Source organism: Pongo abelii, chromosome 12 (genome assembly GCF_028885655.2).
Source record: "Pongo abelii isolate AG06213 chromosome 12, NHGRI_mPonAbe1-v2.0_pri, whole genome shotgun sequence".
NCBI classification, from domain to species: domain Eukaryota; kingdom Metazoa; phylum Chordata; class Mammalia; order Primates; family Hominidae; genus Pongo; species Pongo abelii.
In genome coordinates, this window is record NC_071997.2 from 50,417,370 (window position 1) to 50,444,925 (window position 27,556).

At 36.8% G+C, this 27,556-nt stretch overlaps 1 long non-coding RNA gene across 1 annotated transcript in view; it reads left to right on the top strand.

Moving 5' to 3' along the window:
- The window catches only part of LOC129057662 (uncharacterized), a 175,371-nt gene that overhangs the window by 92,369 nt on the left and 55,446 nt on the right, over positions 1-27,556 (top strand). Inside the window, exon 4 of the long non-coding RNA XR_008522328.1 lies at positions 9,268-9,353. This is a non-coding gene — a long non-coding RNA (uncharacterized LOC129057662). The remainder of the gene's footprint in view (positions 1-9,267; positions 9,354-27,556) is intronic.

Genomic DNA, 27,556 nt, shown 5'->3' on the forward strand with positions numbered 1-27,556 from the left:
GAACACGTGGAACACAGAGCATTTTTAGAGCAATAAAACTATTCTGTATCATACTGTAATGATGAACACATAACACTGTGCATTTCTGAAAAACATAGAACACAAAAAATAAGCTCTAATGTAAACCATGCAATTAGTTAATAATCAATGTTGGTATATTACTTATATTGCAAGATGTTAATAATAGAGAAACTGGGTATATCTCTGTGTTTGTGGAGGGGGGTGTGTATGACAACACTATACTTTTTGCACAGTTTTTCTGTAAACATAAAACTGATGGCTCGTGCTTGTAATCCCAGCACTTTGGGAGGCTGAGGCGGGTGGATCACAAGGTCGGGAGTTTGAGACCAGCCTGGCCAACATAGTGAAACCCTGTCTCTACTAAAAATACAAAAAATGTATAGTGCTATATGAGGAAAACTATAAAACTATGATGAAAGAAATCAAGATTTTATACAAATGGACAGTTATTCCATATTCTTGGATAGGAAGACTGTATTAAGATGATAGTTCTTCCCAGCTTGACCTACACATTTAACACAATACCAATAAAAATCTCAGCAATTTAGTTTATGGATATCAACAAACTGATTCTAAAGTGTACAAGAAAAGATAAGACGTAGCAAAGCCAAGGAGGCAATATTGACTACATGACTTCAAGACTTTCTATAAATCTATGGTGATCAAGATAGTATGTCAATCATGAAATAAACAAATACATGAATGGAACAGAATAGAGAGCCCAGAAATAGACCTACACATATATAGTCAACTGATTTTTTTACTATATTATAGTCAAAAATATAAAAAATTAACCAGGTGTGGTGGCTCGCGCCTGTAGCCTCAGCTACCTGGGAGGCTGAGGCAGGAGGATCACTACAACTCAGGAGGCAGAGGTTGCAGTGAGCTGAGATCCTGCCACTGCACTCCAGCCTGGGCAACAGAGTGAGGCTCCATCTCAAAAAAATAAAAAAATAAAAAAAAATAAAGTATAGTCTATTAAAAGCTTTAAAAAAAAGTTATTAAAAGAATTGGTATAACAGATGGGATTTTTATTTTATGTTATGGAAATAAACTTATGAATTTTATTTTAAAAACTGCCTATATAGTTTCATACATGAATCATTTATCTTAGAGTTAATTTATGTATGATTTTGCTTGTGTAGTCTGAAGGATAAAGCATGTGGAAGAAGAATGAGAGTGCTTATCATTCAGAATGTTGTTATTGCACCTTACTGACCACTACCCTGCTACAGTTTCTAAATCCTCATAAATTTCATTTGTTATATTTCATATATCTAATAGCTGATGATTACCTAACCATCATCCCTCTCTGTTTCCACTAGGAGTTCCATTATAATAGTTAAATAATGAAATATTAGAACAGGTTTTAGCAATATGAAGATAAAATGGTACTTAGAATCTGATTTTTTTAGAATTTCTACTTTATTTGGCATTCTAAGTATGCTTTCTCTCTAAACTACTTCAGGAATTTAAAATTATAAATTCCATAAGAATAAACAAAATGTTATAAATTATCAGTTCAACAGTTATTAACAAGACACCAAAAGAAAAATACTTGATATTGATTTGCCTCTTCCAGTAAGAAAATAAATATTATAATTCTAATGCATTACTGAGTCTTGAGATATGGTGATATCACTTATTCCCTTGAAGGGACTCAGAGTCTAAATTTTATGATTGTAAAAGTGGTCTGGCATGTTTGCTGCTTTGTAGATATATTAAACTTGTTAGAAGTGGTGGTCCTTAATGCAGATGAATCCCTCTTGGGCCTTATTCTGGTAATAGAAGTAGCTGCTGGTTGATATTGCATATGTGCACACAAATGGATTACTCAGTAGACAGCTAACTAACCTAGAGTTCAGAGCATTTGGTATTGAATGTAGTGCTGTATTAAAATAAATGTATTGTATTTTAACTCTGTATGGTTATACACTGAATATATGTAATTAAAATAATAATTACTATGTCTTGAGTCCTAACTATATTAGATATTTTACTCACACTTGACATATATTGTCATACTTAATATTCATTAAAATGCCATGGGGTAAATATCACTATCAGAATTTTGTGAATTAGAACTCTAAGGCTTATTTAGATTGCTCAAAAGTTCCACAGAGAGTAAGTAATAAGCAGCTGAGCAAGAATTTGAGCACAGTTTATTTGACTCAATTATTCATGTTCACAACAATTATATGCCGTTAGAGCAAAGTCTATTGGAAGAGGAATATTGAAAATAAACACACATGAGGCATATTTTCACAATGCTGTATAATAAAAAACTTCCCCAAATATCTTGATATGCAATCATCATAATTTCACTCATGTGTCTGTGGGTGAACTGGGGTATGGCTGATTTAAGCCTCTACTGTACTAGGTTCCAAGCTGCATGGTAGATCAAGTTCTGCTTTATGTAACTCTCAATTAGACCAGACTTTATTTGAAACATGTTCTTATGGCAAAATGCAGGGACTTCGAAAAGTAAACACAGCTGCACAGCCATTTTAAGCAAGCTCTACATTTCATTGGCTGATGTAGGTTACTGGCAAAACCCAATATCACTGACAAAGGAAAGTACCATTGTGGTCAACAGGGAGGTGAATATTTGCTATGTCATAATAGAATTAGCATGCATGTGTGCACACAAATACATACCACCATCACCCAATTCAATAGGCATATATTGCATATGAGTGTCTTCTTCCTTTCTAATCAAAGATTTCTGTTATTATTTAACTAAATCCACTGAATCTTCCACTGTTTCTCTGGCATTTAGTTGGGTTCATTGAGTATGAGATTCCAGTTCCAGCAAGCATCATATTTGTAACTGCAGTTCAAAGACAGAATTCTTGCTGCTTGCTGGACTTAACTGCACAACTATATTTTTGAAGGAGAAACAACTTATCACTCTTAAATGACTTAGTCTTATAATTTGAGGAAAAAAAAAGTAATGGGGTGAAGACAGATTCACACTCAAGTCTGAATAACTAATATCAGAGATATAGGCCAAAACCTTTTTGGCAATTAGCAAACCTGGCTGTTTACCACACAATTCACAAGCATTAATATATTTGCTAATCTAGTAAGAGTCTATGGAGTTTGATAATTTGATTTTTTTTAACTTTATGACTTTAGGACATAAGCCTTGTGGTTACATACGAAGATATATAGGTATTGATATATGGTATGGGGTTATTCAAACTAACAGATAAAGGCGGGGCTTTCTCAGTTTAAAGCTTTTTAGAATTGATTTTAATATGTCACGCTTCTGTGTGTCTGTAATCCCAAAATTCAGGAGGGGAAGTACAATTTGAGATTACAAGTTCAGGGTCACAGCATGATGAGCCATCTTCTTGCAGTGAGAGAAATATTTGCTTCATAAAAGCATTGAATGGTTTTAAAAGTCACATGGCAAACAGATTTGTCTTATGCAAGTGAGAATCAATTTAGAAAAGCTGCCCGTGCCTTCTCCACTACCACATGTTCAGCCTTACAAACTTATTTCTTAGTACTCAAAACAAACATTTTGGAAGATTCTGAGATTATTTGACACATTCTCCTCATTTTGCATTGCCATCTGGATGCAGAATCCAAAGCAGCACCATTTTGTCAAGAAAGCTATTCCTGGGAAACAGAAAGCTGAAGTTGAATTGAAGAATGCTCTGGTTTTAATGCTTAGTCTGACTTCATCAGAATTCCAGCCGGAATTCTTTTCAGAAACCTCAGAAGTCAGTCCAAGCTTAGTCATTTTTCAGCCACATGCTAGGGTAGAGATTCAATTCATGATTTTTTTTCTTTTGTTATTCAAGGCAAGGAAGTTACTAAGGACACTTGTCCTGTGTCTGCCATTCACAGGGACTCTGCAAAACTACAATAAGAACATATGAAAATAGATAATGCTGGAGTGAGATTATTATATTGGCGAAGAGAGAGGACAGATTTTTGCTTAGAAAAGACTAAAAACTTGTTACTACCCATTCTGAGAAGGATTTAAAAAATCAAAGCTAATACAGTTATGAAGGAGACGAAAAGTATGGACACAGCATCATCAAGGTCTGGAAGATGTGTTAAGGAGTCAGAGAGAAGCATGGCTATTCATACTTAAAGAATGTAGATTTGACCTAATTATATTTCCTATCAACCAGCAGTTGCATACCTAAAATTTATCATAAAGGCAATTTAGGCTGACATTGAAAATTTTTAAGAATGACTGTCATTTCTTTGTATCTCCCCTAGAAATTCTGTTGAACATGTTTTTCCTCAAGTCGAAGCTACACAATTCAGTACCCATTTTCAATTGTCCTGTACCTATCTACACAAACACACTTGCATCTATTAAGAATTGCCAGGTAGTGGTGCCCTAAAATTTATATTGTGGTTAAATATTATTCCTTAGCCTTTTCCAACTGGTATAATGATACATTTATCAGAGGTATCTGAAACACAAAAATCCCAATGAAAAACTGACTTCTGTCCTTCATAAAAACTTGTCCAGTCTCTAAAGGCTTTTAGCCTCCACCCAAGCCCTATCCCCAATGGTAAAGGTATAGAACACTCTGTCTCACGCATGCGTGCCCACACGTACAACCACACACACGGCTTAAACAATAATTAAATTATTGGAAAAGAGTGCTTTGCTTTCTCTTTCTTGGGTAATCCATGTTCAAAATAACCATTTTGTAGCTAGATCCTGTTTGTCATTTTGTTTCTATGCTGCCCATTGTTTTTATCCATTAAAATCAACCAAATTCATCTCTGATTAATGTTTCCTTAATTGGGAGTCCCACAGTAGGATTCCAGTCTCCAGATAAGAGCCTTTAATCATTCCAATTATAACTGCTGGGAACCTCCTTCCTTCAAAAATAATCCTCCCATCACCATCTTCACAGCTGCAGAACGGGACTTTTCCTCTCTCTGATGCTTTGGAAAACAGTATTTCAGATATTACCAATCCTGAAGATTTAGTCATACCTGGTTTACACTAAGCTCAATGTAAAGTCCATATCTAAGTATTTTTATTTCTGCCAAAGGGATAATGAAATGGGAAAAGTTCCCTTGTCCCCCTCACAGGTCATGTGATGGGGCTGTGGCTGGCTTCTTCAGTTCCCTGCTGCTCAGACCTCTATGGGAGCATATAGACAGGCAGGCTGTGGGGCTCCAAGCCCACGGCAGTGTATAGGAGTGAATATTTACAGCTGAAGCCCCAGTGGCCATGTGTTACATGGTGCTCTTTTAGTTTGTCGTCTATAGGCAGCTCGTGTTAACCAGCTCAGTTAGACCCTCTACCTTGTTGCAAGGACAGAGGGCTTTCTGTATCCCGGGTTCTTGCCTTGGGTGTACTAGAAAAATTGGATCACACGTAGGCTTGGAGAATGAGAGCAGTTTTATTGAGTGGAAGTAGCTCTCAGCTGATGGGGGAGCCAGAAGGGAGATGGCTTTTCCCTGGCGTTGGGCCCCTGGGCAGCCCCAGCTCTCCTCAGACTGCTCTGGCCAAACTCCACCTCCTCCCACCAGTCAACGGCCTGCTGGCATGCCAGTGTCTGTCTGTGTGCTGTTCTGTAGGCATGCTCCCCTCCACATTCTCTTGATGTCCAGCCGCTGTCTTCTTCCACTGATGTGTTCCTCTAACCATCCAGTAGCTTCTGTCTCTGCCTTGCTAGGGTCTTGGGTTTTTATAGGCCCAGGATGGGGGCATGGCAGGAGAGGGTGGTCTTGGAAAATGCAACATTTGGGTTCAAAGGCAGAAGTGCCTGTCCTTACCTAGGTCCATGGGGGTAGAGCCCTAGCCAGGGACCATGCCCTCCTCTACCCAGAACTTCCCTTCCCCCTTCTCTATCATTTAAAGGGACCACGCTTTTCCCTTCCCAGCACTCCTGTATCAATGACGTCGCCTTTATTTAACATAAACATGTAAGCTACAAGACTTACATACAGTGACTTATAGAGCCATTAAATGCTGCCTTCCCATGGAATGAAGTCCCTTTTCCTGGTGTTTCCTGTCAAGGCTTTTTCTTTTTTACTCCAGATACCACCGGAAGCAATGGGATTGATAGAATGGAAGTAGCAGCAAAGAGCCCCCCGAAATTTGAAGGAAAGAACCTGGAGTACCTCCTTACGTGCTATGGAACCTAAGAAAAGACAGTTTACAACCTCTTGCATTTAAAGAGCATACCAGTAATACCTTATTTTTTAAAATTTATTTTTTGTTTCAATAGGTTTTGGGGGAACAGGTGGTGTTTTGGCTACATGAACAAGTTATTTAGTGGTAATTTCTGAGATTTTGCTGCACCCCTCACCCAAGCAGTGTATACTGTACACAATGTGTAGTCTTTTCTCTCACCCTCTCCCATCCTTTCTCCCGAGTCTCCAAAGTCCATTGTATCATTATGATTCTAATGTACAACTTGCTTTTACAATGAACTAGCCTGTGTAAAAGCTTACGTTGTAAAGTTGCATTAAGAAAGTTTCATATATTAAATGTAAGATAAAATGATTTTGTTTTAAAATTCACCCCTTATTAGTTATAGCTTTCATAGCAGTATAAATGCAGAGTCTTAATATGAATTAGAAAATATGAATTATAGCTCTGCAAAGATGATTAAAATCATTGTTTCCATTTGCTTCTATCTAGGCCCTGTTGTAGCATGAGGAATCCCACCTGCCTCATTCTCTCCTACTTGAACAGATGGATCATAAAAGTGTGGGCTCACCAAGGAAAACTTAGTCTCATCCCATTACATCTGATGGCCATGGGAGAGATACAAAATAGACACTATCCAATTAATAGACTTATAACCATCCAAGAGAATGGTTCTGTGGGCCTTGCTGGCCAGCTGGGCTTATCCTAGGCTTTCTCCCAGTAATTATAGTAATTGCTGACCATCAAATATTACACATATGTGGGCACTAAGAAGTGTATCACTTATGGGTGCAAAAAGGAGGTAGATCTCTGATTAAAAAAAAAAAAATGTTCCTTACAGTTTCTGTAAGTCTTAGTTCGAAAAAATGGTCACTCTCAGACGTTAGGCATACTCATTGCTCCAGGGATTTCATGTTTTACAATTTAAGAAACATCATACACATGTGAAAACATATATCTGCAAGTATGGAAAATTCATTGTGATGCAAAATGATTTAAAACAAAAAATATATCAATGAAGGCAGGATTAATAAACTATGGTATGTATATACAATGAAATACCTAGAGGTCCGTTAATAATGAGTACAAGTGAAGTTACTGGCCTATAAATTTTTCCATGAAATATATCTGACTGAAAAAGCACATTGCATAATTTCTTATGATCCAAGTAATATAAAAGTCTAACTCATATGTAGATATCTAGAACTCACCAAAATGTTAATGATAAAAAATTTTAGTGACTTGATCTACTTACTCTCTGTAGTTTTCAGTATATTTGCATTATTTAAAAGGAGTATATGTCATATTTACCAAAAATGATAAACCTGATTTTAACATCATGCCAAACTACATATGTCTAAACAAAGAAAACAGATATAGTCCATTCATTCAACATGTTTATGTGCCTGATATGTCATAAAGGCCAGTTTCTCTTTTTTCCCCCTCAAATCTGTCAAGGAAAAATGTGGTAGAATAAGATAATGGTAAACATGTGAAATAGGATAAATAATAAACTATTGGAAATATTACATATATAGATATTATGGAAATACTGAGTTGCTTTAAAAAGTTTCTAAAATCTTAATTTGCTACCACTTGCTAACGGTAACACATAGGGTATAGTTCAGCACATGTCTGTAGACTACACTTTTGAGTACCACTGTTCTAGAAATAATGCCACATATCTACAACTATCTGATCTTTGACAAACCTGAAAAAAACAAGAAATGGGGAAAGGATTCCCTATTTAATAAATGGTGCTGGGAAAACTGGCTAGCCATATGTAGAAAGCTGAAACTGGATCCCTTCCTTACACCTTATACTAAAATTAATTCAAGATGGATTAAAGATTTAAATATTAGACCCAAAACCATAAAAACCCTAGAAGAAAACCTAGGCAATACCATTCAGGACACAGGCATGGGCAAGGACTTCATGTCTAAAACAACAAAAGCAATGGCAACAAAAGCCAAAATTGACAAATGGGATCTAATTAAACTAAAGAGCTTCTGCACAGCAAAAGAAACTACCATCAGAGTGAACAGGCAACCTACAAAATGGGAGAAAATTTTTGCAATCTACTCATCTGACAAAGGGCTAATATCCAGAATCTACAATGAACTCAGACAAATTTACAAGAAAAAACAACCCCATGGGCAAAGGATATCAACAGATACTTCTCAAAAGAAGACATTTATACAGCCAAAAGACACATGAAAAAATGCTCATCATCACTGGCCATCAGAGAAATGCAAATCAAAACCACAATGAGATACCATCTCACACCAGTTAGAATGGCAATCATTTAAAAAGTCAGGAAACAACAGGTGCTGGAGAGGATGTGGAGAAATAGGAACACTTTTACACTGTTGGTGGGACTGTAAACTAGTTCAACCATTGTGGAAGTCAGTGTGGTGACTCCTCAGGGATCTAGAACTAGAAATACCATTTGACCCAGCCACCCCATTACTGGGTATTACAAATCATGCTGCTATAAAGACACATGCACATGTATGTTTATTGCAGCACTGTTCACCATAGCAAAGACTTGGAACCAACCCAAATGTCCAACAATGATAGATTGGATTAAGAAAATGTGGCACATATACACCATGGAATACTATGCAGCCATAAAAAATGATGAGTTCATGTCCTTTGTAGGGACATGGATGAAGCTGGAAACCATTATTCTCAGCAAACTATCACAAGGACAAAAAACCAACCACCACATGTTCTCACTCATAGGTGGGAATTGAACAACGAGAACACATGGACACAGGAAAGGGAACATCACACATCGGGGCCTGTTGTGGGGTGGGGGTTGGGTGAGGGATAGCATTAGGAGATATACCTAATGTTAAATGATGAGTTAATGGGTGCAGCACACCAACATGGCACATGTATATATATGTAACAAACCTGCACGTTGTGCACATGTACCCTAAAACTTAAAATATAATAATAATAAAAATAAAAAGAATTAAAGCATGATATTTTTTAAAGGATATCTAGTTAAAATGCTGAGGTTAAAAAAAATCTTAGTGGCTTAAAATAATAAAGCATTCTTACTGAATTATTCAAGGCTGTGATCCTCTATCTTACAGCTTAAGCCACTTTGGATACTTGGCCTCCTCATCCTCATGACACAGGAAGAGAGATATGGAGGAATACTACTTCTCTGCCTCTTACAGTAAGGAATGCAGATCATTATTGTTGTTAGTGCATTAACCAGAATTGATTATATGATTCCAATCTAAGTACAATTAAAAGTGAGAAGCATAGGAAAGAATATGGATATTTGGTGATCACTAAATTTATGGAGGAGTCATTAATCTAAGTTACCTGACACGATCAAGATCAGAAAGCTGATAGGGTATTGAGATTAAAACTTGAATTTTTTAAATTCAAAATTTAGTATATATTTGTATCAATCAGGGTGTATTAGGTTACAGCTGAATTAAGAAACTGACCCTTACATCTCAGGAACTTAATACATAAAAATGTATGGCATACTCCATTTTGCGACTGGGCCATCTTGGTTTGGATTTTCCATGATGACAAGGACAAGAGAGGAGAGTGCCTGGAGAAGTTACACCCATCTTCTATATTTTGTCTTAGATGTGATACTTGCCACTGCCTCCCAGAGGTAATTGACAAGACCTGGTCACATAGACTCACAACTTCAGGGGGCTGGGCACTGAGGAAAAGCACATGTATGTCTCATGAACAGTATATCGATACATGTACACTGAATAATGTTCAACTAAAACTGGCTCTCAATAATTACAGTTTGGAAATTTCTACCTTTTCAGATGCAGCTATATGGAATGGTTGGATGAAATTTGGAAATTTTCTACTTTATCCCTTATATTTGATTCCTGAAATTAGGTGACTGTCAACCAACAGCCAATCAACCATTTTCCCTAAATTGTTCAATCCTGTAGAAAAAAATAAAATCAGTCAAAACTATTAGGTTATTTAAAAGACAGACAAATGTGTCCATCTAAAATCTATATAGATATCTTTATATTTCCATAGGTTTCTGGGGAACAGGTGGTTTTTGGTTACATGAATAAGTTCTTTAGTGGTGATTTCTGAGATTTTGGTACAGCCATCACCTGAGCAGTATATACTCTACCCAATTTATAGTCTTTTATCCCTCACCTCCCTCCAACTATACACCCAAGGCCCAAAAGTCCATTGTATCATTTTTATCCATTGCATCCTCATAACGTAGTTCCCACTTATGAGTGAGAACATAAAATATTTGGTTTTCCATTCCTAAGTCAATTTACTCATAATAATGGTCTCCAATTCCATCCAGATTGCTGCAAATGCCATTATTTTGTTCCTTTTTATTGCTGAATGGTATTCTATTGTGTATATATTCCAAAATTTCTTTATCTACTCATTGATTGATGGGAATTTTGAGTGGTTCCATATTTTTGCAATTGCAAATTGTGCTGCTATATACATGTGTGTGCAAGTGTCTTTTTCATATAAGAACTTCTTTTCCTCATGGTAAATTCCCAGTAATTGGATTGCTGGATCAAATGGTAGTTCTACTTTTAGTTCTTTAAGGAATCTCTACACTGTTTTCCATAGTGGTTGTACTAGTTTACATCCCCACCAGCAATGTAAAAGTGTTCCCTTTTCATGCATGCCTACCAACATCTTTTTTTAATTATTTTTTTATCATGGCCATTCTTGCAGGAGTAAGGTGGTGTCGCATTTGGTTTTGATTCGCATTTCTCTGATCATTAGTGATGTTGAGCATTCTTTTGTATGTTTGTTGGCCATTTGGATATCTTCTTTTAAGAATTGTCTAGTAATGTCTTTAGCCCATATTTTGATGGCATTGTTTTATTCTCACTAATTTATGTAAGTTCCTTGCAGATTGTGGATATTAGTCTTTGTCTAATGTGTAGATTGTGAAGATGTTCTCCTGCTCTGTGGTTTTTCTGTTTACTCTGCTGATTGTCTCTTTTGCTGTGCATGAACTTTTTAGTTAAATTAAGTCCCACCTATTTATCATCGTTTTTGTTGCATTTGCTTTTGGGTTCTTAGTTATGAAGTCTTTGCCTAAGCCAATGTCTAGAAGGATTTTTCTGATGTTACCTTCTACAATTTTTGTGGTTTCAGGTCTTATATTTAAGTCTTTGATTCATCTTGAGTTGATATTTGTATAAGGTGAGAAATGAGGATTCAGTTTCATTCTTCTACATGTGACTTGTCAATTATCCCAGCATAATTTGCTGAATAGGGTGTCCTTTCACCACTTATGTTTTTGTTTGCTTTGTAAAAGATCAAGTGGCTGTAAGTATTTGGCTTTATTTCTGTGTTCTCTATTCTGTTCCATTTGTCTATGTGCCTATTTTGATACCAGTACCAGGCTGTTTTGGTGACTATGGCCTTACTGTATAGTTTGAAGTCAGGTAACGTGATGCCTCCAGATTTGTCCCTTTTGCTTAAGTCTTGCTTTCCCTATTATGCAGGATCTTTTTTAGTTCCATATGAATTTTAGGATTGCCTTTTCTGGTTCTGTGAAGAATAATGGTGGTATTTTGGTGGGAATTGCAGTTAATTTGTAGATTGCTTTTGGCAGTATGGTCATTTTCACCACATTGATCCTACCCAACCATGAACATGGGATGTGTTTCCATTTGTTTGTATCGTCTACAATTTATTTCAGTAGTGTTTTGTAGCTTTTCTTGTATGGGTCTTTCATGTCCTTGGTTAGGTATATTCCTAAGTATTTTACTTTTTGGCAGTTATTGTAAAATGGGTTGAGTTTTTTACTTCTCAGCTTGGTTGCTTTAGGTTTCTAGCAGAGTTACTGATTTGTTTGCATTAATTTTGTATCCTGAAACTTGGCTGAATTCATTTATCAGTTCTCGGAGCTATTTGGAGGTGTCTTTAGGGTTTTCTAGGTATAACAATCACATCATCAGCAAACAGCACCACTTTGACTTCCTCTTTACCGATTTGGATGGTTTATGTCATTCTCTTGTCTGATTGTTCTGGTTAGGACTTCCAGTACTATGTTGAATAGAAGTGCTGAGAGTGGGTATCCTTGTCTTATTCTAGTTCTCAGAGAGAATGCTTTCAACTTTTCCCCATTCAGTCTTATATTGGCTATGGGTTTGTCATAGATGGATTTTATTACATTAAGGTATGTCTCTTCTATGTTGATTTTGCTGAGATTTTAATCATAAAGGATTCTGGATTCTGTCAAATGCTTTTTGTGCATCAATTGAGATGGTCATGTGAATTTTGTTTTTAATTCTGTTTATGTGAAGTATCACATTTATTGACTTGTGCATGTGAAACCATCCCTGCATCCTTGGTATGAAACCCACTTGATCCGGTGGATTATCTTTTTGATATGCTGTTGGATTCAGTTAGCTAGTATTTTGTTAGGGATTTTGGCATCTTTATTCATCAGGATATTGGTCTGTAGTGTGTTTTGTTATGTGCTTTTCTGGTTTTGGTTTTAGGGTGATGCTGGCTTCATAGAATGATTTAGGGAGGATTCCCTCTTTATCTTCTGAAATAATGTCAATAGGATTGGTACCAATTCTCTTTTGAATGTCTGATAGAATTCAGCTGTGAATTCATCTGTTCCTGGATATTTTTTTATTGACAATTTTATTATTACCATTTTAATCTCACTGCTTATTATTGGTCTGTTCTTCCTGGTTTAAGCTGGAGGGTTGTATATTTTCAGGAATATATCCATCTCCTCTAGGTTTTCTACATTATGTTTAAAGGAGATCACAGTAGCCTTGAATGATCTTTTGTATTTCTGTGATGTTGGGTTGTAATATCTCCTGTTTAATCTCTAATTTAGCTTATTTGGATCTTCTCTCTTCTGTTCTTGGTTCATCTTGCTAATGGTCTATCAGTTTATCTTTTCAAAGAACCAGCTTTTTGTTTCATTTATCTTTTGTTTTTGTTGTTGTTTCAATGTCATTTCGTTCTAATCTGATCTTGGTTCTTTCTTTTCTTCTACTGAGCTTGGGTTTTGTTTGTTCTTGTTTCTCTAATTCCTTGAAGTGTGACCTTAGATTGTCTATTTGTGCTGTTTCAGACTTTTTGATGTAGGTGTTTAAGGCTATGAACTTTCCTCTTATCACGGCCTTTGCTATATCCCAGAAGCTTTAATAGATTGTATCACTATTATTGTTCAGTTCAAAGAATTTTTCAATTTACATCTTGATTCCATTGTTAACCCAGTGATTCTTCAGGAGTGGGTTATTTAATTTCCATGTATTTGCATGGTTTTAAAGGTTCCTTGTGGAGTTGACCTCCAACTTTATTCTACTGTGGTTGGGGAGAGTACTTGATATAATTTCAATTTTCTTAAATTTATTGAGACTTGTTTAATGGCCTTCCCTATGGTCTACCTTGGAGAATGTTTCATGCACTGATGAATACAATGTATATACTGCAGTTGTTGAGTAGAATGTTTTGTTAATATCTGTTAAGTCCATTTGTTTTAGGGTAGAGTTTAAATCCATTGTTTCTCTGTTGACTTTCTGTCTTGACCACCTGTCTAGTGCTGTCAGTGGAATATTGGAGTCCCCCACTATTATTGTATTGCTGTCTATCTCATTTCATTTCTTAGATCTAGTAATAATTGTTTTATAAAATTGGGAGGTCCAGTGTTAGGTGTGTACATATTTAGGATCATGGTACTTTGGACAAGGCCTTTTATCATTGTACAATGTCCCCTTTTGTCTTTTTTAATTACTGTTGCTTTAAAGTTTGTTTTGTTTCATGTAGGAATAGCTACTCCTGCTTGCTTTTGCTGTCCATTTGCATGAAAATGTCTCTTTCCACCCCTTTACCTTAATTTTCTGTGAGTCCTTATATGTTAGGCGAGTTTCTTGAAGGCAGCAAATACTTGATTGGTGAATTCTTATCCATTCTGCCATTTTGTATCTTTTAAGGAGAGGATTTAGGCTATTTACGTTCAATGTTAGTATTGAGATGTGAGGTACCATTCTATTCACTGTGCTGTTTATTGCCTGAATACCTTGTTTTTGGTTTTTTTTTTTAATGTGTGTGTGTGTGTGTGTGTGTATGTGTGTGCTGTTGTTTTATAGGTCTTCTGAGATGTATGCTTTAAGCAGTATTTCAAGGATTTATTTCAAAACTTAGAGCTCCTTTTAGCAGCTGTTATAGTGCTGGTTTGGTAGTGGCATATTCTCTCAGCATTTGTTTGTCTGAAAATGACTATCTTTCCTTCATTTATAAAAGTTAGTTTCCCTGGATACAAAGACCTGGGCTGATAATTATTTTGTTTAAGGAGGCTGAATATAGGGCCCAATCCCTTCTAGTTTGCAGGGTTTCTGCTGAAAAATCTGCAGTTAATCTGATAGATTTTCCTTTATAGGTTACCTGGTGATTTTGCCTCACATCTCTTAATATTTTTTCCTTTGTCTTGAATGTAGATAACCCAATAACTGTGTGCCTAGGCAATGGTCTTTTTGTGATGAAGTTCCCAGGTGTTCTTTGAGCTTCTTGTATTTGGATGTCTAGATCTCTAGCAAGTCCAGGAAAGTTTTTTCTTGATTATTTTCCCAGATAGGTTTTCCAAACTTTTAGATTTCTCTTCTTTTTCAGGAATGCCAATTATTCTTAGATTTGGTCATTTAACATAATCTCAAACTTCCAGGAGGCTGTATAATTTTCTTATTCTTTTTTGTCTTTGTTGGATTGAGTTAATTCAAAAATCTTGTCTTCAAGCTCTGATGTTCTTTCTTCTGCTTGTTTGATTCTGTGGCTGAGACATTTTAGTGCATTTGCATTGCTATAAGTTTGTCCTTGATTTCCAGAAGTTCTGAATGTTTTTCACTTATCCTATATATCACTGAAGATTTCTTCCTTCATATTTTGTGATATGGTTTGGCTGTGTCCTCACCCAAATCTCAACTTGAATTGTATCTCCCAGAATTCTCATGTGTTGTGGGAGTGACTGAGGGGTAGGTAATTGAATCATGGGGGCCAATCTTTCCAGTTCTATTCTTGTGATAATGAATAAGTCTCGTGAGATCTGATGGATTTATCACGGGTTTCCACTTTTGCTTCTTCCTCATTTTCTCTTGCCGTCATGACATAAGAAGTGCCCTTCACCTCCAGCCATGATTTTGAAGCCTCCCTAGTCATGTGGAAATGTAAGTCAAATTAAACCTCTTTTTGTTCCCAGTTTTGTGTATGTTTCTATCAGCAGTGTGAAAATGGACTAATACTGTACCTTGGTACCGGTAGAGTAGGGCATTGCTGAAAAGATACCCAATAATGTGGAAGTGACTTTGGAACTGGGTAACAGGCAGAGGTTGCAACAGTTTGGAGGGCTCAGAAGAAGACAGGAAAATATGGGAAAGTTTGGAACCTCCTAGAGACTTGTTGAATGGCTTTGACCAAAATGCTGATAGTGATATGAACACTAAGGTCCAGGCTGAGGTGATCTTAGTTGGAGATAAGGAACTTGTTGGGAACTGGAGCAAAGTTGACTCTTGTTATGTTTTAGCAAAGAGAATGGTGGAAATTTGCCCCTGCCCTAGAGATTTGTGGAACTTGGACTTGAGAGAGATGATTTAGGGTATCCGGTAGAAGAAATTTCTAAGCAGCAAAGCATTCAAAATGTGACTTGGGTGCTCTTAAAAGCATTCTGTTTTAAAAGGGAAACACAGAATAAAAGTTCAGAAATTTGCAGCCTGACAATGCCACAGAAAAGGAAAACCCATTTTTTTGAGGAGAAATTCAAGCCGGCTGCAGAAATTTGCATAAGTAGCATGGAGGCTAATGTTAATCATCAAGACCATGGGGAAAATGTCTACAGGCCATGTCAGAGACCTTCATGGCAGTCCCTCCCATCACAGGCCAAGAGGCCGAGGAGGAAAATGTGGTTCCATGGGCCAGGCTGAGGGTCCCTGTGCTGTGTTCAGTCTAGGGACTTGGTGCCCTGGGTCCCAGCCACTCCAGCAGTGGTTGAAGGGAGCCAATGCAGAGCTCAGGTTGTGGCTTCAGAGGGTGCAAGCCCCAGCCTTGACAGTTTCCACATGGTGTTGAGCCTATGGGAACCTGTGAGTCAAGAATTGAGGTTTGGGAACCTCCACCTAGCTTTCAGAAGATGCAAGGAAACATTTGGATGCCCAGGCAAAAGTTTGCTGCAGGGGCAGGGACTTCATGGAGAACCTCTGCTAGGGCAGTGCAGAAAGAAAATGTGGGATCAGAACCCCACACAGAGTCCCTACTGGGGCACTGCCTAGTGGCGCTGTGAGAAGAGGACCACCGTCCTCCAGAATCCAGAACAGTAGATCCACCAACAGCTTGCACCATGCACCAGGAAAAGACACAGACACTCAATGCCACCCTGCGAAAGCAGCCAGGAGGTAGGCTGTACCCTGTCAAGTCACAGAGGCAGAGCTGCCCAAGGCCTTGGGAAGCCATCTCTTGCATCAGTGACCTGGATGTGAGACCTGGAGTCAAATAAAATCATTTTGAAGCTTTAAGATTTGACTGCACCATTGGATTTTGGACTTGCCTGGGACTTGTAACCAGTTTATTTTGGCCAATTATTCTCACTTGGAATGGCTGTATTTAACCAATACTTATATCCCCATTATATAAGTAAGAAGTAACTAGCTTGCACGTGATCTTGGCTCACTGCAAGCTCCGCCTCCTGGGTTCACACCATTCTCCCACCTCAGCCTCCCGAGTAGCTGGGACTACAGGCTCCTGCCACCACGTCCGGCTATTTTTTTTTTTTTTTTTTTCAGTAGAGACAGGGTTTCACCGTGTTAGCCAGGATGGTCTCAATCTCCTGACCTCGTGATCTGCCCACCTTGGCCTCCCAAAGTGCTGGGATTACAGCCATGAGCCACCATGCCCGGCCACTAGCTTGCTTTTGATTGTGCAGGCTTATAGGTGGAAAGGATTGTTTTGTCTTATATGAGACTTTGGACTGTGGACTTTTGGGTTAATATTGAAATGAGTTAAGATTTTGTGGGGACTGTTGGGAAGGCATGATTGGTTTTGAAATTGGAGGACATGAGATTTGGAGGGACTAGGGGTAGAGTGACTGGTTTGGCCGTGTCTCCACCCAAATCTCAAGTTGGATTGTATCTCCCAGGATTCCCATGTGTTGTGGGAGGCACCCAGGGAGATACAATTGAATCATGGGGATCATTCTTTCCCATGCTATTCTTATGACAGTAAATAAGTTTTATGAGATCTGGTGGGTTTATCAGGGGTTTCCACTTTGCTTCTTCTTCATTTTCTCTTGCCACCACCATATAAGAAGTGCCTTTCACCTCCTGCCATGATTCTAAAGCCAGGTGAAAATGTTAAGTCCAGTTAAACCTCTTTTTGTTCCCAGTTTTGGGTATGTGTTTTTCAGCCGTGTAAACACAGACTAATGCATCTTTATAATTTTTTTATTTCATTAAGTTGGACTTGACCTTTCTCTGGTGCCTCCTTGATTAGCTTAATAATCAATCTTCTGAATTCTTTTTCTGGAAAATCAGGGATTTCTTCTTGGTTTGGAGCCATTGCTCATGAGATAGTGTGGCTTATTGATGGTGTTAAAGAAATCCATTTTGTCATATTACCAGAATTATTTTTCTGGATTCTCCTCCTTTGAGTAGGCTATGTCAGAGGGAAGATCTCAGGCTAAAGGTCTGCTGTTCAGATTATTTTCTCCCTTGGGATGATCCTTTAATGTAGTACTCTCCCCATTTTCCTTCCTGAGAGCCAAACTGTGGTGATTGTTATTTTTCTTCTGGATCTAGCCATCCAGGGGGCTACTGGATTCTGGGCTGGTTTTTGGGGGGGGTGTCCACACAAAGTCCTGTGATGTGAACTGTGTTCCAGTTTCTCAGCCAATGTACAGCAGCACCTGCTTCAGTGGAGGTGCAAAAAGAGTGAAATGGACTTTGTGAGGGTCCTTAGTTGTATGATTGTTGTTTATTGCACTAGTTTTGTGCTGGTTTGCCTCCTGCAAAGAGGAGATGCTTTCAAGGGAGCATCAGCTGTGGTAGTATAGGATCAGGCACTGGGTGGAGCCCTAGAACTCCCAAGAGAAATGACCTTTGTCTTCAGTCACCAGGGCAGGTAGAGAAAGACCATCAGGTGGGGACAGGGTTAGGCATGTCTGAGGTCAGATTCTCCTTGGGCAGGGCTTGCTGTGGCTGCTGTCAGGGCTGGGGTGTCCTTCCCAGGTCATTGGAGTTATATTCCCGGGAGGATTCTGGCTGTCTCTGCTGTGTCATGCAGGTTTCCAGGAAAATTGGGGAAGCCAGCAGATACAGGCCTTACCCAACTCTCATGCAACCCAAAAGGCTGGTCTCACTCCCACTGTGTCCCACCCCAACAGCACCGAGTTTGTTTCCAGGCAATGGGCGAGTAGGGCTGATAACTTGCCCCAGGCTAACAGCCTCCCAGTTGAAAAAGCGAGCAGGGCTTCCAGGTTTCACGCCTCCTTGCCTGCTCACATCTATACTCTGGAGTCACCTCCTCCCCCAAATTCTGTCCAAGAAACTTTATGTTTAGTTGGAATTGTTACAAAGTTCAGCTGGAGGTTTCCTTTTCCATGTGATCTTTTCCCAGTTCCTCTGGCAGTCCTCCCCAAAGAACTCTGAGACAATGTCAGAAATGTCTTTTGTAGGGACCGAAAGTGCCCACAGGATTCTTCCTGCTGTTTCCTCTACTCCTGAATTTTGCTTGACTCTCTAAGTTATCTCAGCTCTAGGTAAGGTCAGATCCTTCTACTGTAACCTGGACCTTCAGACTCCCCAGTGAGGGTGTGTGTCTGGGGGCAGATGATCCCCCTTTTACACTTTCACACTTTGGGCTCTCACAGTATTTGGGCTGTCTCCAGGGTCCTGTAGGAGCAATCCATTTCCTTCAAAGGATCTGTAGATTCTCTCAGCTTTCCTGTTATGTTCCTACAGTAGTTCTTGGAGCAAAATTTCACAGTGGGAGTCTCCACACGCTGCTCTGAGTGGGAGCTGCAATTTAGTCCTGCCTCCTTTCTGGCACATTCCTCATATCATTTATATTACATTCTTTAGGTTTCTAATGATAAAAAGGGAAATAATGACATGCCTAACTATAGTTCTTTTTTTCTATAAACTGAAAATGGATATATCTTTTGTTGGCTTTAACATGACCTAGAGAATATGTGTAGGGCACTTACTTGTCAGAAACCCCTTTAGTTGAATCAGATTGTACATGAGACTTAATCCCTAGAGAATCCCCTGAAAAGATTACTCAAAGAAAGTATATTTAATTAACCAAAGAAAAAAGAGAGCCATCTGTCTTAGCTGATCTAGACATCTTGAAGTATGAAGCCACAGGAAGGACTAGGTATTTCTTTAGACAAATATTAGCTCAGAAGTACAATACTCAAAACCATATGCTTGATTTAGATTACAGTAATCACACAGGACTATCTCTCACCTTGAATATTCATTTTCCATCAAAAATGTAAGTTCAAAAATAACAGCAAGCTGATGTAGGAAAATGGTACCTACAGGTATACATGTGACATCAGATCACAAAACTTGTCAAGACCTTATAAAAGCGTGTGATGGTTTTCAGTCCTCTGCTTATCAAAATTCTATGTCTGTGGTGCCCTCCACCTGTCTTGGCTGGTGTGAGGATAAAACTATCAGTTCTTTAGTAGCATATGTTTTACTTCTCAGATGTTTGTTTATGGGAAAAATTAATGTAGCATGGAATTTGCAATTAATTTTTACACTGTCAATGACAGGTTCTCATAAAATGCTTTGCATTGAAATATGGAAACTGATGGCATTAATAAGGTTTATAGATGCTCATTCTCAGGGCTGCAAAAAGAGGCCAGATCAATAGAGTTTACCTGTAAAAATTGAGCCATTTGACAAGATTCCCAAGAATTTTGCAATGGGCCACCTCTTTGGTAACTTGAATATTAAGGAGTAATTTATGGCAGACATCTTTGATACAATTTGGCCATGGCGGTCACAGAGTGAGCAAAATAGTTACTTTTACTGATTTATGTGTGTCTACAATTATGGGGAGAGCTTCGGTTCATATTATATTGGAAAATTGCTCTGTACTTGGTCTGAAAGATACATATATGAGTAAGGCATGGTCCCTGTTCTCCAGGACACTAGTTACAACAATGACTCCTACACAAGTTCTAATTCATCAACTTGAGTTAGATCTAGGCACCTGCATTTTTTTTTAATAGAGATGAGGTCTCACTATTGCCCAGGTTGGTCTCGAACTCCTGGGCTCAAGCAAGCTTCCTGCCTTAGCCTCCCAAAGTGCTGGGATTACAAGCATGAGGCACTGCTCTTGGTGGGACCTGCATTTTTTTTTTTTTTCAGTCCTCATATATGTTGTAACTGTTAGATAAATAAGCTTTCTCATTTTTTAGCTAATTCCATTTTTATTCTTTAAATGTACTATTATCTCCACCTGAAGTGAGTCCCTCCAGTTTTTCACAGCCTACACAACTTAAAAAATCAATTTATGTAATATTTCTCATGACTCCTCAGATCACAGTTCCCAACATTTTCTGATCATCATTTTGTTCTCTAATTGGGGAAGATATATACAGAAGTAATTAGTGCTGAATACAGGACTAATTGTACTATAATAAAGTCATAAAATTCAGTGAGAATACAAAAGTTGGGTGTATTCTGACTTGCAAGTAATTTTAATGGGCATCTCGACAGAGTGAAGACTATCCAGACTTTGAGAGTTGGTGTAGATATTCTCAATTTCCTTTCTATGTCTAAGTACTACACTTCTGTTTCTTCTCCATGTCTGGAAGCCTGACTGCATCTTTAAGGGTCTTTTCAATTCCAGATTCTTGTTGAAGTTAACTGATTGGGAACACTGGCATGAGATCAGACACAAGAGGAAAGGACTTACTATTTATTCTTCCTTCCCTGTCACACCATGGATTGATGACTAGTCCTACTATAGGTCATAGCTGCTCTCCTACACTTGTGGTTTCCCTGGGAATCTAGCCAGTACTACCTCTTTCATCATTTTATATTAATATTCACCTTTTTAAAAATTATAATTCAATGAATTATAATATATTCACAGTTATACACCCATCACCACTCTCTAATCACAGAACATTTTTATCATCCTTAAGAGAATCTTTCTCAGTAGTCACTCCTCATTCTCTCTTGCCCCTATCCTCTTTCAACCATTAATCTACTTTATTTATTTATTTTTTTTTTTGAGAAGGAGTCTCACTCTGTTGCCCAGGCTGCAGTGCAGTGGTGTGATCTCGGCTCACTGCAACCTCTGCCTCCCAGGTTTAAGCAATTTTCCTGTCTCAGCCTCCCGAGTAGCTAGGATTACAGGTGTGTACCACTATGCCTGGCTAATTTTTGTATTTTTAGTAGAGACAGGGTTTTCCCATGTTGGCCAGGCTGGTCTCAAACTCTTGACCTCATGTGATCCACCCACCCTGGCCTCCCAATGTGCTGAGATTACAGGCATGAGCCACTGCACCCGGCTCTTCTTTATGTTTTTATAGATTTTCTATTCTAGACATTTCATATAAATAAAACCATGTAGTATATGGCCTTTTGTGTCTGGCTTCTTTCGCCATGCATACATTTCTTAAGGTTCATTCATATTGTAGCCTGAGTCAATATTCTTTATGTCTGAATGATATTCCATTTTATGGCTATACCATATATTGTTTAACCATTCAGCAGTTGACAAACATTTGCATTGTTTCCACATTTTGGCTATTATGAGTAATGCTCCTATCAACATTCATGTAAAAGTTTTTGTGTGGAAATATGTTTTAAATTCTTTGGTATGTACCCAGCAGTAGAAATCCTGAGTCATAGAGTGAGTTTAATCCTGTGAACAATTATCAGACTGTTTTATAAAGGGGCTTCATCATTTTACATATTCACTAGCAAAAGATTCCAGTTTCTCTTCACTCCTCCCAGGATTTGATATTATCTGTCTTTTGATCCTAGTGTGAGTAAAGTGGTATATATCATTGTGGGTTTGACCACAATATGTATTTCCCTATTGATTAATAACATTGGGTATCTTTTTATGAGCTTATCGGCCATCTGTATATCTTCTTTATAGAAATATGTATTATATCCATTTTAAATTAGGTTATTTTTTTTTATTATTGAGTTGTTAGTTCTTTAATATATTGTAGATATTAGATTCTTATTGGGTAAATTATTTGTAAATATTCCTACTATTCTAGGACTTACATTTTCACTTTTTAATAGTGTCTTTGAAGAACAAAATTTTTATCCTGATAAAGTCAAATTTATCTTTTTCTTTGTTGTTTTTGTGTGTGTGTCAATCTAGGAAATAATTACATAATCCATGTTAAGATTTATATCTATATGTTCTAAGAGTATTATTATTTTAGCTCTTAAATGCAGTTCTTTGATCAATTTTGAGTTAAATTTTGTGCATGTTGTGAGGTAGGATGATTTTGCATTTGGATATCCAGTTGTCCCGGCATTATTTGCTAAAAAAGAGGGTTCCTTTCCCATTTACTTGTCTTGGAAAACTTTTTGAAAATAAACTTACCAAAAACCTGAGTTTATCTCTGGACTTTCAATTCTATTCTTCTTGGTCTATATGTCTATCTTTATGTCAGTACCACACTGTTTTGAAAACAGTAGTTTCGAGGTAAGTCTTAAAATTGAAAAGTGTGTCTTTCACTTTTTGTTATTTTCAAGATTATTTTTGCTTTTCTGGGTCTTTGCATATCTGTATGACTTTTAGGATCAGCTTGCAAATTTCTACAAAAAAGACAGTTAGGATTTTGATGGGATTGAACTGAATGCATACATTAATTTAAATAACAACCATACAAGCCAGAAGAGACTGGGGGCCTTATTTTAGCCTTCATACAGGAAAAAAAAAAAATGCCAGCAAAGAATTTCATATTCTGCCAAACTAAGCTTCAACTAAGCTTCATACACAAAGGAGTAATAAAGTATTTTCCAGACAAGGATACACAAAGAGAATCTGTCTCCACCAGACTGACCTTACAGGAAGTGCACAAAGGAGTTCTAAACATTGAAACAAAAGAACAATACTTGCTAACATAAAGGTACATATGAATAGAAAGCTAAGAAATCCTATAAAGCTGTTACACAATTAAAACTACAAAATAGCTAACAAAACTATGACTGGAACAAAATCTCACATATCAATATTAACCTTGAACATAATAGGCTTAAATGCTCCATTTAAAAGATACAGAGTGGGAAATTGGATTAAAACAGAACAAAGCCTAACCTTCTGCTGCCTTTAAGAGATCCATCACACATGTAATGACACAATATGTTCAAAGTAAAGGGATGGAGAAAGATCATGCAAGTGGAAAACAAAAAAGAGCAGGTATTGCTGTTCTTGTGTCATATAAAACAAACTTTAAATAAAGCAAAAAAAGACAGAGAAGGGCAATTATATACTGATAAAGGGTTCGATTGAACCAGAAGATTTAACTCTTCTAAATATATATGCATTCAACTTCAGAGCACCCAGATTTCTGTAACAAACATCGCTAGACTTAGAAAAGAGATCAAAAGACATAATCATAGTGGGGAATTTCAACATCCCACCATTAGCACTAGGCAGATCATCAAGAAAGAAAATTAACAAACTCTGGACTTAAATTGGACTTTTGAACAAATGAACCTAATAAACATCTGCAAAATACTCCAACAAACAACCACAGAAAATATATGCTTCTCATCTGTGCATGGAACATTCTCTAAAATTGACTACCTGCTAGTAATAAAGTAAATCTCAAAGAATTCAAAAAAATCAAAATTATATAAAGCATCTTCTCAGACTACTGTGGAAGAAAAAAAATCGGTGAAAAAGAGGAAATTTCAAAAACTACGTAAGTATATGAAAACTAAACAACTTGCTCTGGAATGACTTTTGATAAATGGTGAAAGTAAGAAAGAAATAAGAAAACTGAAATTAATGAAAATAGAGATGACATACCAAAACCCCTGGGATACAGCAAAATAAGTATTAAGAGAAGAGTTTATAGCACTAAATGTCTACATGAAAAAGATAGAAAACTTTCAAATTAACAACCTAATGTCACACCTAAAGGAACTCAAAAAAACAAGAAAAAAAAACCAAAAAACCAAAGCTAGAAGAAAAGAAATTTAAAAGATTACAGCAAGACTAAATGAAATTGAGACCAGAAATACTATACAAAGAGGAAACAAAATTATAAGCTTAATCTTTGAAAGTATAATCAAAATTGGTAGACTGACAGCTATGTTAACCAAGAAAAAAGACAGACAATTCAAAATAGCATAGTCAGAAATGACAAAGGTGATATTCCAACCGATACCAAAGAAATACTACAGATACTTGGAGACTACTATAAACCTCTCTAAGTGTGCAAACTAGAAAACCTAGAGAAAATGGATAAATTCCTGGAAATATACAACCTCTCAAGATAAAACCGGGAAGAAATTGAAATCCTGAACAGATGAGTAGTAAATTAGTAGTAAAATTGAATCAGTAATAAAAATAATCTCCCAACAAAATAAAGCCCAGAACCAGACGAATTCACAGCCAAATTCTGACAGAAGTATAAAGAAGAGCTTTTACCAATCTTACTAAAAATATTCCAAAAGATTAAGGAGAGATTTCTCCTTAATTAAGTTTATAAAACCAGTATCATCCTGATACCAAAATATGGCAAGGAAAACAAACAAACAAAAAATAGACCAATGTTCCTGATGTGTAGAAATACAAAAATCCTCAACAAAATTCCAGCAAACCAAATGCAACAGCACGTAAAAAGATAATTTATCAAAATCAGTTGGGCTTTATTCCTGAAAATGCAAAAGTGGTTGAACATACACAAATCAATAGGGGTGATTAACCACATAAATAGAATTAAAAACAAAAACCATATGACTATCTCAATAGATACAGAAAAAATATTTTATGCAATCTAACATCCCTTCATGATGAAAAGCCTTCAACAAACTAGGCATCAATGGAACATACCTCAATGGAACATACCTAACAATCTATGACAAACCCAAAGCCAACATCATACTGAGTGGGCAAAAGTTGAAAACATTTCCCGTAAGAACTGGAACAAGACAAGAATACCCACTCTCACCGTTCCTATTCAACATAGTACTGGAGTTCTAGTCAGAGCAATCAGGCAAGAAAAGAAACTACTAAGTTTCCTACCAAGTAGGAAAAGAGAATGTTGTGTTATCTCTGCTCACTGATGACATGATCCTATGCCTAGAAAACGCCAAAAATTCTAAAAAACTACTAGACCTGATATACAACTTTAGTAAAATTTTAGGATACAAAATCAATGTGGAAAAATAAGTAGCATTTCTCTACACTAATAATGTTCAAGCTGAGAACCAAATCAAAAACTCAATTTACAATAGCCATACACAAAGATTAAAAATCTAGCAATACATTTATCCAAGGACGTGAAAGATGTGTACAAAGAGAACTATAAAACACTGATGAAAGAAAGCATAAATGACATAAACAAATGGAAATTCATTTTGTGCTCACGTATTAGAAGAATCAATATTGTTAAAATGGCCATGGTGCTCTAAGCAATCTATAGATTCAACACAATTCCTATCAAATTACCAACATCATTTTTTGCAGTATCATTAAAAATTCTAAAATTCATAGAACCATAGAAGAGCCAGAATTGCTAAAGCATTCCTAAGCAAAAGGAACAGAGCCAGAAGCATCACATTACCTGACTTCAAACTATACTACAAGCCTGTGGTAACCAAAACAGCATGGTACTGGTATAAACATAGGAACACAAGTCAATGTAATAGAATATAGAACCCAGAAATCAAACCAAACATCAAACACCTACAACCAATATTCAACAAATTCAACACAAATAAACAATGGGGAAAGGACACTCTATTAAATAAATGGTGCTGGGAAAACTGGCTAGCCACATTCAGCAGAAGGTAACTAGACCCTTATATTTCAACATATACAAAAATTAAATCACGATGGATTAAAGACTTAAGTGTAAGACTTTGAACTACAAAAACCCTAAGAAAACTCATAGGAAAACTCTCCTGGACATTGACCTAGGCAAAGAATGCATGAGTAAGACTTAGAAAGCAAATGCAAACAAAAGTAGACAAATGCGACTTAATTGAAGAGTTTTTGCATAGCATAAGAAACAATCAACAGAGTAAACAGATAACTTACAGAATGGGAGAATATATTTGCAAATCTATAAGGAATTTAATCAATAAGACAAAACAACATTAAAAATCTATAAGGAATTTAATCAATAAGACAAAACAACATTAAACAGACATTTCTCAAAAGATGACATACAAGTTGTAAAGAAACATGAAAACATGCTCAGGATCACTAATCATCAGAGATATGTGAATCAAAACCACAATGTAATACCATCTCACAATAGTCAGAATGGCTATTATTAACAAATCAGAAAATAACAGATTTTTGCCACAATGCAGAGAAAAGGGAATGCTTATACATTACTAGTGGGAATGTATATTAGTTCAACCACTATGGAAAACAGTACAGAGATTTCTTAAAGAACTACAAGCAGAACTACCATTCAACCCAGAAATCCTACTATAGGGTGTCTACCCAAAGGAAAAGAAATTGTTTGATCAAAAAACACTTGCACTGATGTGTTTATAACAGCACTATTAACAATAGCAATCTTAGTGTCCATCAGTGGTGGATTGGATTCAGAAAATGTGATATAGATACCAAGATATACTGTCCAGTTATAAAAAATGAAATCATGTCCTTTGCAGCCACATTGATGCAGCTGGAAGTTTTTCTAAGTGAAATAACCCAGAAACAGAAAATCAAATATCACATGTTACCACTTATAAGTTGAAGTTAAACAATGGATACACATGGACATAAAGATGGAAACAGCAGACACTGGGAACTGCAAAATGGGGGAGAGAGGAAGAGGGGCGAGGGCTGAAAAACTACCCATTATGTATTATGTTTACTATTTGGGTGAAGGGTTCACTAGAATCCCAAACTACCACCATTGTGCAATATACCCATGTAACAAACCTGCACAAGTACCCCCAATTTATGATTTTAAAAAAATTAGGTAATACACCACCTTAAAATGAAAAATTTCAATCCATGAATTTAGGATGCTTTCCTACTTATTTAGCTCTTCAATTTCCTTCAATAGTGTTTTGTGGTTTTCAGTGTACACATTTTGCATTTTTTGGGTTAAATTTCTACCTAAGTATTATTTTTTATGTTGTACATAAAATTATTTTTAATTTCACTTTTTGATGGTCCATTGCTAATATATAGAAAAATTTTATTTGT